Here is a 12,500-nt window from a genome sequence, read left to right on the forward strand (position 1 = left end):
GTCCCTACAAACCTACAACCCCCTCCCCCACACCAATCCCCTGCAACAGCCTCCCCCACCAATCCCCCTACAACCAACCCCCCCCAATCCAATCCCTACAACCTACAACCCACCAATCCCAACTCTCCTACAACCCTCCCCCACCAATCCCCTACAACCCCACCCCACAATCCACCAATCCCCTCGCACAACCCCCTACAACCCCTCCTCTCCCCCACATCCCTACAACCCTACAACCCCCCCCCCCCAATCCCCTGCAATCCCCCTGCCCTTCTCCTCCTCTCACATCCCTCCTCCCCCTTCTCCTCCTCCTCAGCGCCCCTCCCCCCCCAATGTCAGGTCTACTCCCCCTGGCGCATGCAGTTAGGCCAATCAGTCAGAGGCCCTCCAGCGCTGTTTGCAAATGCTGGCTCGGGTCGGGTTCAAGTGGTGAAAGCGCTCGGGGAGGTGGGGGGGGAGGGGGAGGCGGGGGAGGAATGGGGGGTCGATGAAGGGGAGGGGAAGGGGAGGAGGAGAGGCGGGGGGAGGGGAGGAGGATGGGGGGTCGGGATGAGTAAGTAGGGAGGGAAAGGGGGAGAGGGAGAGAGGCGCAGGGAGGCGGGGGGAGGTGGGGGTGTTGATGGAGGAAAGGGGAGAGGGAGAGAAGCGGGGAGGTGGGGGAGGGAAAGGGGGAGAGGGAGGAGAGGCAGGGGGAGGTGGGGGAAAGAGGGGGTCGATGGAAAAGGAGGAGGAAAGGGGAGAGGGAGAAGAGGCACAGAGGGAGGAGGAGGAGGGGGTGTCGATGGGGAGGGGAGAGGGAGAGAGGCAGAGGGGGTGGGCATGGGAGTTGAAGAGGGAGAGGGAGAGAAAGGGAGATGAGATAGCGAGGGACAGATAGAGGGAGAGAGAAGGAACAAAGAGAGATAGACAGCTCGATAAAAAAAAAAAGGTCAGTAAACATACAAACGGCCAACAGGGTGTATAAACCGGCAAATAGATCAGATACACAGATAGATAAAAACAAAAACAAAAAACAAAAAAAACAAGAAAGAAAGGGAAAGAAATTGAAAAAATAATACACAAAATAACACGCAGGCAACAACGAGCCGAAAGCGACCGAAACTCAATATGGTCGAGAACTCCTATACCCCGCGAAGGACTTCCCCCTCTATCGACCCGCCCGCGCCCTGCAAACCCGGGCCGAGCGGTCCTCCGAAGCGAGATGCGTACTCGAACCAGCTCTTGCAGTTACATGACTTTCCGGTTTTTCTCTATTCCAAAATTTCCATTCTCTCTCTCTGTCTCTGTCTTTCTTTCTCTCTCTGTCTCTCTATCTCTCTCTGTCTCTCTGTCTCTCTCTGTCTCTCTGTCTCTCTCTCGCTCTCTCCCTCTTTTCCACTCTTCCTCTCCGCCTCCCTCTCTCCCTCACTCCCTCACTCCATCACTCCCTCACTCCCTCACTCACTCTCTCCCTCCTCCTCACTCTCCCCCCTCCCTCCTTCCCTCCTTCCCTCCCTCCCTCTCCCTCTCCCTCTCCCTCTCCCTCCCCCCACTCTCCCTCCCTCTCCCTCTCTCCCTCCCTCTCCCTCTCTCCCTCCCTCTCCCTCTCTCCCTCCCTCCCTCCCTCCCTCTCTTTACCTCACACAACCCGAACACTATTAGCGAATCTCGGTTCCCTTTGCAACCGCGTCGAGGCCACTTTCCGCGCACTTCAAGAGTCCGGCCGAAGTGTTGCAACGTTGCCATGGCACTTCGGAAGGATGGGACCGCGTCAACCTCCCCCGCCCGAATCCCTTCCCGTAACGCAAGCTTTGTCGTCGTTGTTGTTGTCGTTGTTTTTGTTGTTGTTGTTGTTGCTGCTGCTGTTGTTGTTGTTGTCGTTGTTTTTGTTGTTGTTTGTCGTTGTCGTTGTTGTTTGTTGTTGTTGTTGTTGTTGTTGTCGTTGTTGTTGTTGTTGTTGTTGTCGTTGTTGTTGTTGTTGTTGTTGTTGTCGTTGTTGTTGTCGTTGTCGTTCTCGTCGTTGTTGTTGTTGTCGTTGTTGTTGTTGTTGTCGTTGTTGTTGTTGTTGTTGTTGCTGTTGTCGTTGTTGTTGTTGTTGTCGTTGTTGTTGTCGTTGTTGTTGTTTTTCGGTCTTTTTGTGAACTGAATATTGCATTAGTTACGAGGAAAAAAGGGAGCAGACGCCGGGCGGGGACTCCCCATTAGACTCCCGAGGTGATTAACTTCGGTTTTATCATGTGTTCGTTCTGCTCTCCAGGTGAAGGGCGGAGAGAAAGAGGGAGAGAGGGAAAGAGGGAGAGAAAATGAGGAAAACGCGAGAAGGACAATGGAGCAAGACGGATCAGGTTTCCTTTTCCGCGTGACAGATACAGAAGCTTGGAAGGAAGGAAGGAAGGGAGAGAGGGAAGGAGGAAGAAAGGACGGAAGGAAGGAAGGAAGGAAGGGAGGAAGAAAGAAAGGAAAGAAGGGAGAGAGGGAGAGAGAGGAAGAAAAGAAAGGAAAGAAAAAACGAAAGGAAAAAAAAACACAAATTGAGATGGAAGGAAAACGACCTTAAAATCACAGGCAAGAAGGATGCACAACCACCAAAGCAAAACCAACAAGAAGATCCCGAGGCGAAAGACGGAGAATTGCGCTTCCTCCCCGTATTCCGAGCGCTCCAGTTGCCGCTGCGCGCCCGGACCGCTGGTCACTCCGGCCCCGCCTAGCCTAGCCTATCCAAACCTATCCCGGGGCGCTTGTTGGCCAAACACGCAAACACAAACAACATTTGGGTTTTGCGTTACTCTTCACACACTTTAAGGCGCAGGGCGGGTGAGGGAGAGGTATGAGGAGGGAGGGAGAGAGGGAAAGAGGGATAGGAGAGAGGGAAAGAGGGATAGGAGAGAGGGAAAGAGGGATAGGAGAGAGGGAAAGAGGGATAGGAGAGAGGGAAAGAGAGAGAGAGAGAGAGAGAGAGAGAGAGAGAGAGAGAGAGAGAGAGAGAGAGAGAGAGAGAGAGAGAGAGAGAGAGAGAAGAGAGAGAGAGAGAGAGGAGGAGGAGGAGGGAGGAGGAGGAGGAGGAGGAGGAGGAGGAGGGAGGAGGAGGAGGAGGAGGAGGAGGAGGAGGAGGAGGAGGAGGAGGTATTGCCAGGAAAAGAAACTGACGATACGCAGAAAAAGAGGATGAAAATGAGAAACGACGAAGAAAACGAAAAAGGGGGAGAAGCCAAAGAAAGAAAGGAAGAGACAAAGAACGACGAGAGCTCAGGAAGAGGGAAAACAGAGAGAGAAGAAGAGAGTAGGCAGAAGGAGATTTAGGCCAAAAGAGAGAAAGCGAACGGAGAGAGAGAGAGAGGCAGAGACGAAAGAGAAAGGGAAACAGGGCGATGCTGGCACAACGTCAACTTGTATGCTCAATGGAACCCTATACCCCGCCCCGTCTACTTGTACCAGAGAGAAAAAAAAATGTTATAAAAAAGGCAGATATCTGTCAGATGCTCGTCGCAGAAAGAACATTCTTGCAGACAGCTCCTTGATGCAGCGCAACGGCGAAGGAGCGGACGGGGCTCGCGGGACTGCCATGGAGGGAAACAAAGTACACTGTGTATTGAATTCTGCAATAAAATGAAAAAAAAATACACTGTGTATTGACTTCTGCAATAGAATGAAAAAAAAATACTAGAAAAAAAATATGATCTTTCTTTGACTTCTGACAAGTTTATCGAGACAGAAGACGGATCTGAAACAACAGAAAAAAAAAACACAAAACCTCTCCCTTACACAAATAAATAAAAACAAAATCCCACCCCAAACGAATAACAAACAAACAAACAAAAATAGCCAAGTCTTGCTCCATTTCCTTCTGCATTTGTATTTCGTTTCGCAAAAAAAACACACATTCCGCAACAGCTGGCGCGGAGACGTACGCCAAAACACGGACGAGCAGCTGGTGCACATATGGAGTGCATTTCACACAGCCGGTATCATGAGCTCCGCAAGAGGAAAAAAATAAACCTAATATACACAAACGCACGCGAACGTAAAAAAACAGAAAAAAGAAGGAGAAATACAAACAAAAACAAACACGCCACGCATTCGCACCTACAACGACAACAAACAAACAAACAAACACAGGAGCTAAGGAAATAAATACAATCGTGATATCCTGACTCGCTCATTCCCTAATACACTGATATGCATACAGACAGACAGACACACACAATACACGGGCAGTATAAGTGTACAGGAATACAACGCGTTCAGGAGAAGACCCGTATCTTCCTTATCTTATCTGCTCCTATTCGACGGTCGCTTCTACTCACACGGAGAGAAACGCGAAACAAATGCAATAACTGATAAAAAAAAATAATAATCATGTTAACAACCATCGCTATGATAATCTTAATGATAACCGTTGCACTAATCCTACCATCATTATTACCATCACTATCATTATCATCAGTTATCATCATCACTATCATCACCACTCTTAGTAGCATTGTTATCATCATCATCATCATCATCATCACTAGCATCTTTAATATTAGTAGTAGTATTGTCATCATTATTATTATCACAATATTAATCATCATCACTAAGCTGCCAGTGCGACCACGACGCGAGGAGCAATTATTGCAATAACTATTATGGACCGAAATGAACCAATGAACAGGCGCCCCTCCAGCCTGAGCACATTCCCAGCACGCCCCTCCCCCTCCCCGCCCCTCCCCCTCTCCCTCACCGGCCCTCCCCCTCCCCTCCCTCCTCTCCCTCCTCCCTCGCCCCTCCCCTCCCGCCCTCCTCTCTCCTCGTCCCTCCTCCCTCCCGCCGCCCCCCTCCCCCTCCCTCGTCCCGTCCCTCCCCCTCCCCGCCCCTCCCCGTCCCTCCCCTCACCGCCCCTCCCCCTCTCACCGCCCGTCCCGACCTCACCCCCCGCCATGGAGCCCAAACAAATTTCCCACACACCCCTTGCACCTCTCCGCTCCCCTCCCCACGGTTCCACCCCCTCTCTTCTCCCTTTTCCTTTCCCTCTATCTCCTCTTTTCCACATCTCCCTTTCCTTTCCCTTCCCTTCCCATCCCTTCCCATCCCTCCCTTCCCCCCTCCCCCTCCCCTCCCCTTCCCAACTTTCCCTTCCTTCCCTTCCCCCTTCCCCACTCCCTTCCCACTCCCCTCCCTCCCTTCCTCCCCCTCCCCTTCCCCCTCTCCTCCTTCCCCCTTCCCCTTCCCCCTTCCTCTCCTCTTCCCTCCCTTCCCCCTCCCTCTTCCCTTCCCTCCCTTCCCCACTCCCCTTCCCAACTTTCCTCTCATTTTCCTTCCTCCTCTCCCCTTCCCTCCCCCTCCCCTTCCCTTCTCTTCCCCCTTCCCCTTTCCCCTCCCCCTCCCCCTTTCCCCTTCCCTTTCCCCTTTCCCCCTTCCCTCCATTTCCCCTTTCCTCTTCCCCCTTTCCTCTTCCCTCCCCTTCCCCTTTCCCCTTCCCCCCCTTTCCCTTCCCCTCCCCCCGCACAAACGATTTCATTAAGTGCCTCCGCGTGACAAATGGACATCATAACAAGAGTACTAATAAATGAAGCCCTAATTTTCATAACGACCGCGTCCGTTGCCTCTTCCTTTGAAATAGAATTGTAATGAATGAATTTGTTTAGTGGTTGGTGGAGGACGGGTGGTGGAGGAGGGGGGTGGTGGACGGGTGGTGGTGGTGGGGGGTGGAGGGGGGTGGAGATGACGGTGGTGAGACGGTGGTGATGGAGGGGTGGTGGCGGTGGGGTGGTGGAGGACGGGTGGTGATGGAGGAGGGGTGGTGTTGGTGGTGGTGTTGGTGGAGGGGGTGGTGGTGGTGCTATGATGTAGGTGATGACGATGGCAATGTCGATAAGGATAAAAATAATGTTGACAATGATGGCGAGAAGACGATTTGGTGGTGATCAGAAAAAATGACCTCAACCCGCGAGGGAGGAGGAGGAGGAGGAGGAGGAGGAGGAGGAGGAGATGATGATGATGATGATGATGATGATGATGATGATGATGATGATGATGATGATGATGATGATGATGATGATGATGATGATGATGATGATGATGATGATGATGATCGATCATCATTATCACCATCATCAGTATCTTCCCCATCATCATCAACTGTATCTTCACCATCACCATCGTGTTCTTTTTCTCCCCACCATGTCCCCCTGTTTCTAATGCCGTTTCCCGCCTTCCACCCAACTCCCCTACCTTTCAACCTTCAATCCTTTACTCAAGAAAGACCTACCGTTTAATTTCTCTCGTCAACTACCGTCCACGCCCCCCCCCCCCCGACACCACCGCCGAGGCCCCCCGAACGCCTTCTTGAAACCTTTCGTTCAACTCCAGCGCCAGAAATAAAATATAAATGGAAAAGTCACCGGGGACCGCCTCGGCCTCCACCAAGCCCGGAAAAAAGTCCCTCCTTCTTCTTCTCTTTCTCTTTCTCTTTCTCTCTCACTCTTTTTCTCTTTCTTTCTTTCTTTCTTTCTTTCTTTCTTTTTTCTTTCTGTCTTTCTTTCTATCTCTTTCCCTCTCTCTCTCTCTCCTGCCTATCTATCTATCTATCTCTTTCTCTCTTTCTCTCTCTTTCCCTCTCTCCCTCTCTCCCTCCCTCCCTCTCTCTCTCCCTCTCTCTCTCCCTCTCCCTCTTTCATCTTTACACCGAGCATCTGGAAGCGTCCGGCAACGAGCCTAACGGGAGGCTAATGTTCCCAAGTGCTTAAGTGTGATATAATTCATAATGAAACTGTAGCTTTGCGGAGGAACGGCCTGTGGGGGACTGTGGGGGGGGGGAGAGAGAGAGAGAGGGGAGGGGGAAGAGAGAGAGGGGAGAGGGAAGAGAGAGAGAGGAGAGGGAAGAGAGAGAGAGAAGGGAAGAGAGAGAGAGGAGGGGGAAGAGAGAGAGAGGAGAGGGAAGAGAGAGAGGAGAGGGGGAAGAGAGAGGAGAGAGAGGAGGGGGAAGAGAGAGAGAGAGGGAGGGGGAAGGAGGAAAGAGAGAGAGAGAGAGGAGGGGAAAGAGAGAAGAGGGAGGGGGAAGAGAGAGAGGGAGAGAGGGGAAGAGAGAGAGGAGAGGGAAGAGGGGGGAGAGGGAAGATGGAGAGAGGAGGGGAAGAGAGAGAGAGAGAGAGAGGGGAGGAAGAGAGAGAGGGAAGGGGAAGAGGGAGAGAGAGAGAGAGAGAGAGGAGAGAGAAGAGAGAGAGGAGGGAAGAGAGAGAGAGAGAGAGGAGGGAGGAAGGAGGAGGAGTGGAGGAGTGGAAACGGGAGAGGGGAGGGGGAGTGGGGGAGAGAAGGGAAAAGGAGAGGGTTGAGGAAAGAGAGGAAGAAAAGTGGAAAGGTGAAGGTGAGGAAACAGAGGGAAGAGGAGAGGGAGAGGGGAGGAGAGATGGAGGGGAAGGGGGAAAGGAGAGGAGAGAGGAAGAAGGGAAGGGGGGAGGGGGGAGGTAAGGAGAAGTCAAAGGGTGTACTGGCGACGCGAGTGAATGAGTGCGTGCGTGAGAATACGAGTGTATACGCATGACAAGTGTGTTCTCTTGCGTGTGCATGCGTGCGTGCGTGCGTGCGTGCGTGCGTGCGTGCGCGTGTCTCAGAGTGCACTTGCACCCTTTTGCTTTCCATCCCCCCAAGGCTCTTGCCCTGACGCCCTCTGCATGCACCCCCCCCCCTCCACCCGCAAGCAGCGACCGACTCCGACGAAACTGGTTATTTTGGCTATTTACCGAACAACATAAAAGCCATCAATCAATCCATCAATCAATCAACAGCCCCGAGGCACGCAAGCAAGCACCGCGACGTAGGCAAGGTGGGAGGGGGAGGGAGGGATGCGGAGGGATGGAGAAAGAGAGAGGGAAGGAAAGAAGAAGGGGAAAAGATGTGCGAGAGGAAAGAGAGGGAAGGGATGAGGAGGGAGAGACAGAGAGAGAAGAAAAACAGAAGAAGGAAGAAAGGTGAGAGGACAGAAAAAGAACAAGGAGAAACAAACCATAAAAAGGGAAAAAAAGACGAGAATAGAAATAAGGAGATTTACGGATAAAGGACGGAAGGTCGAGGAAGGAAATAGGAAGAAGGAGAAAAGGGGGAATAAGAGCAGGTAATAAGAGAAATAAGATAAATAAGAGAAATAAGGTAAATAAGAGAAATAAGGTAAATAAGAGAAATACGGTAAATAAGATAAATAAGGTAAATAAGGTAAATAAGAGAAATAAGGTAAATAAGAGAAATAAGGTAAATACGGTAAATAAGAGAAATAAGGTAAATACGATAAATAAGAGGAGGTATTTTCCCCCCGCCCGAAAGCCCAAAGAAATATTAATACGAGAAAAGCGTTTCCACAGCGCGGCCGGGCCCTCGATCCATCCATCCATCAATCCATCATCTTCTTCCATGCCGTTTCATGGCGCGTTAACCCTGACCCTCCCCCCCCACCCCTTGGCATCAGGCCGTCGTTAACGCCGTGTCCTGCTAAGGCACCTCTCCACCCCTCCCCTCCCCCTCCCCTCCTCTCCGCTCCCCTCCCTCTCCCCTCCCCTCCCCTCTCCTCTCCTCCCCTCTCTCCTCCTCCCCTCTCTTCCCTCCCTCCCCTCCCTCCTCCCCTCCCCTCCCTCTCCTCTCCTCCCCTCCCCTCCCTCCGCTCTGCTCACGCCACGGCCTCTCCTTTTCCTCCTCTTCCTCTTCTTTTCCTCTACTCTCTTCTTTTCCTCCTCTTCTTCCTGTTTTCCTATCCTCTCTTTTTTTCCTCCTCTTCCCCTTCTTTCCCTCTCCTCTCCTTTTCTTTTCCTCCTCTTCCTTTTCCTCTGTTTTCCTCTACTCTCTTCTTTTCCTCCTCTTCTTCCTGTTTTCCTATCCTCTCTTTTTTTCCTCCTCTTCCCCTTCTTTCCCTCTCCTCTCCTTTTCTTTTCCTCTTCCTCCTCTTCCTCTGTTTTCCTGTCCTCTCTTCATTCCCTCTCATCTCTTCTTTTCCTCCTAGTCCTCTTCCTTTTTCCCCCTATTCTATTCCTCCCTTCCCCTATTCCTCTCCCTCTCCCCCAACCCCCATCAAGCTTGGCCTGAGGGTCAGGAGAGGGGGTGAGAGAGGGGGTGGGCCAGGGGGGGGAGATTACCAGAAATCAACCTCGGAGGCAAACATCATTAAGGCAGTTTAATGACACCAATCATATCTATGAAGACACACCAACGGACGGACAGACAGACAGACAGACAGACAGGCGATCGAAGGCGAAGCGGGCGGCCCGACCGACACGAAGACCATAAACCCGCCCACCCGCTTCCCCCTCCCACACCCCCACACCCCGACCCCAGGGGCCCTCTCGACGACCCGCCGATTTCCCAATGGCCCGACTTGTCAGGGGGTGACCCGACTTGTGAGGACGTCCCGACTTCTTACGGCGCCCCGAGTGGTCAGCGCGGGCGGCTCAACCGACTTCCCGACAAGCAAGGTCCGCTCCGAAGGGGACTCCCCGGGGCGAGGCAGACGGGGTCTCCTCAGCGGGTTCTCAAGGAGGTGAACGGCGCTTTTCTCTGTCTCTGTCTCACGCTCACACTCACTCTCGCTCTCTCTATATATATATATTCTCCTTCTCATAGCAGCAGCAGCAATAGGTGTGGTAGCTGTAGTAGTAGTAGTAGTAGTAGTAGTAGTAGTAGTAGTAGTAGTAGTAGTAGTAGTAGTAGTAGTAGTAGTAGTAGTAGTAGTAAAAGGAGGAGGAGGAGGAGGAGGAACAGAAGCAATAGCAGCAGCAGGAGGAAGAGGAAATAGAGTGAATAAAAAAAACGATATGAAGACAAGAGAAAGAAAACAATGATGATATATAAAAACCGGCGCCGATACTAGGAATCCTGACCTAAACAAGAGAGCGAAAATAACTCGTCCTCTGCATATCTGTTCGAGTTCCCCCCCCCCTCCCCCTCCCTCCCTCCTGCTCCCACTCTCCTTCTCTCCCACTTCCTACCACTCCCCTTTCTCATCCTCACCCTTCTCTCTTATCCTCTCCCGCTCCCCCTCTCTCCCTCTCTCACCCTCCCCCTCTGTCCCTCTCCCCTCCCTCTCTCCCCACTTCCCCCCACTCTCTTCCTGCCCGTCTTCCACCCCTCCCCTCTATCCCCCTCCCCCCTTTTTTTTCCTTCCCGAAAGGAAGTGAAACGCGAGTGAAAAACGAGCGAGCCACTTAACTCTTTTTAACACTCAGAAGGGAAAGAGTGAGCGGCGCCCTCGCGCGGGAACAGGCTGAACAAACCCCCTTGAAATGGGCGGAGAGAGAGGAGAGCGAGGCACTTGGCGTCACGGGGACAGAGCTGATTGGGGTTGGTGACGGGGTGGGAGGAGGAGGAGGAGGAGGAGGAGGACGGGGAGGGGTAGGAGGAGGAGGAGGAGGAGGAGGAGGAGGGGGAGGAGGAGGAGGATGGTGATGATGGTGGTGGTGATGGTGATGATGATGACGTGATGATAATGGTGATAATAGTGGTGGTGGTCGTGGTGGTGGTGATGATGATGATGATGATGATGATGATGATGATGATGATGATGATGATGATGATGATGATGATGATGATGATGATGGTGATGATGGTGGTGGTGATGGTGATTGTGATGATGATGATGGTGATGATGATGGTGATGGTGATGATGATGACGACGACGACGACGATCAGGAGGAGGAAGATAAGGAGAGTTTACGTGAAAGGGAGAGGGAAAGGGACAGGGACAGGAAGAGGAAGAGGGACAGGAAGAGGAAGGAAGACGAGGAAGACGAGGAGGAAGAGGAGGATCCCGCCGCCGCCGATCTCCCGAGCCGCCCGCGACAGCCCAAGTATCCCGGCTGACCTTTGCGCGGAATATCGAATGAATGGCTGATGCGGAGGCGGTCAGCCCTCGCCGGGAAAGTGGACGCGGGCCACAAAAAGTTGAGTAAACATGCGAAAACATTTTGTTTCCTTTGACACGCGGCTCTCCCTTCGGACGCGCGCTCTCTCTCTCTATCTCTCTCTCTCTCTCATTCTATCCACCTTTCTATCTATCTATCTCTCTTTCTATCTATCTACCTTTCTTTCTCTCTCTCTTTCTATCTACCTTTCTATCTACCTTTCTATCTACCTTTCTTTCTTTCTTTCTTTCTTTCTTTCTTTCTTTCTTTCTTTCTTTCTTTCTTTCTTTCTTTCTTTCTTTCTTTCTTTCTTTCTTTCTTTCTTTCTTTCTTTCTTTCTTTCTTTCTTTCTTTCTATCTATCTCACCATCTTCATCTATATTCGCCTACATTTTCGACATCCATTACTTTTCTTTTCTCATTTCTTCTCATTCCTTTTTCATCTGTTTTACTTTTTAATGAAAGCTTCAGTAGAAAAAAGACTAATTTTCCAAGCCCTGAAAAAGGAGTTTCGGGGCCGCACCGCCTCCCCTTTCCGAAGGTCGCTTCCACACCACCACCTCACGCCCAAAATAATGAACAAAAAAATAATTACCTGAACAACGCCCATTAAAAATCCGCATGCACGCCCTGCATGCCACCCCCCCCTCCCCCGCCCCCGCCGTGCACGCCCTGCCTCTATTTCCAGCGTGCGTGGGCGGCCTCGCGCCACGCCCCCTGCTCGCACCCGTGACGTCAACCCGTGACGCATGACACGGCCGACGAATGGCCGAGGCCGCGGCGCGACGCGAGAGGTCGTGACCGAGGGAACCCGAGGGCGCGACACGGCGGTCGGGCCGACGGGCCGCCGCTCAATCAATGCTCATCCGCGGCGGGTCGAACCCAGCGGCTCACGTCGGCGACCAACTTCTGACGTTTGGCGACGACGCAGCATCTAACGGCACGGCGATCGGACGTCTCGCTTAACGGCGCCGTGACGCTAACCGTGACAGCTTCAAGCAGACTCGCGAAAGGCGAAAGACGCCGCACGCAACGCGGGGCCTCGCTACGGCCTCGCTACGACACAGCGAGGACGAGGCGTGACGCGGAGACGCCGTCACAGGGGCGAAAAAATAACAGCGAAAGACCGTGACGAATTGTGCATCACCATTTGGGAACTCAAACAAAAGCGACGAATTCCACGCAGCGACTTAAGAACTGGTTCTACCGCGACAAAACCTACGTCAGAATTTGGAAGACTCGAAAAACCGCGACAAAATATCCCCGACGACAATTCGGGAAGGTCGCCATCCGCGTTTCCGAAAGAGGGGGGGGGGGGGAGGAGCGTGGCGTCCTACCTGTGGCGCCTGTTATCAGCTGATCGAGTCACTGCAGGACGGCGACGCGTCAATTCTTCTTATTTTTAGCCTGGGACGGATATACTCTGAAGGTCACCGGCATTCCGTGACACGATGTCAGAGAGCGGCAAATTCACAGAAACTTTGCAGAGCCAAGAGATGTTACTATCTGAGAGATGCCAAGTTATCATATTTCACTCAGTCAACTTTATCTACGAAAAAATGGCAATAAGTACGACCCTCTGCCAAACAGGCTCGCCCGCTTGGCAGGGAGGCGGCCCAGACGTCAAGGAAGGGGGGTGTCAAGGGAGGGAGGGGGGTG

The sequence above is a fragment of the Penaeus vannamei genome, chromosome 5, assembly GCF_042767895.1.
Source record: "Penaeus vannamei isolate JL-2024 chromosome 5, ASM4276789v1, whole genome shotgun sequence".
NCBI classification, from domain to species: domain Eukaryota; kingdom Metazoa; phylum Arthropoda; class Malacostraca; order Decapoda; family Penaeidae; genus Penaeus; species Penaeus vannamei.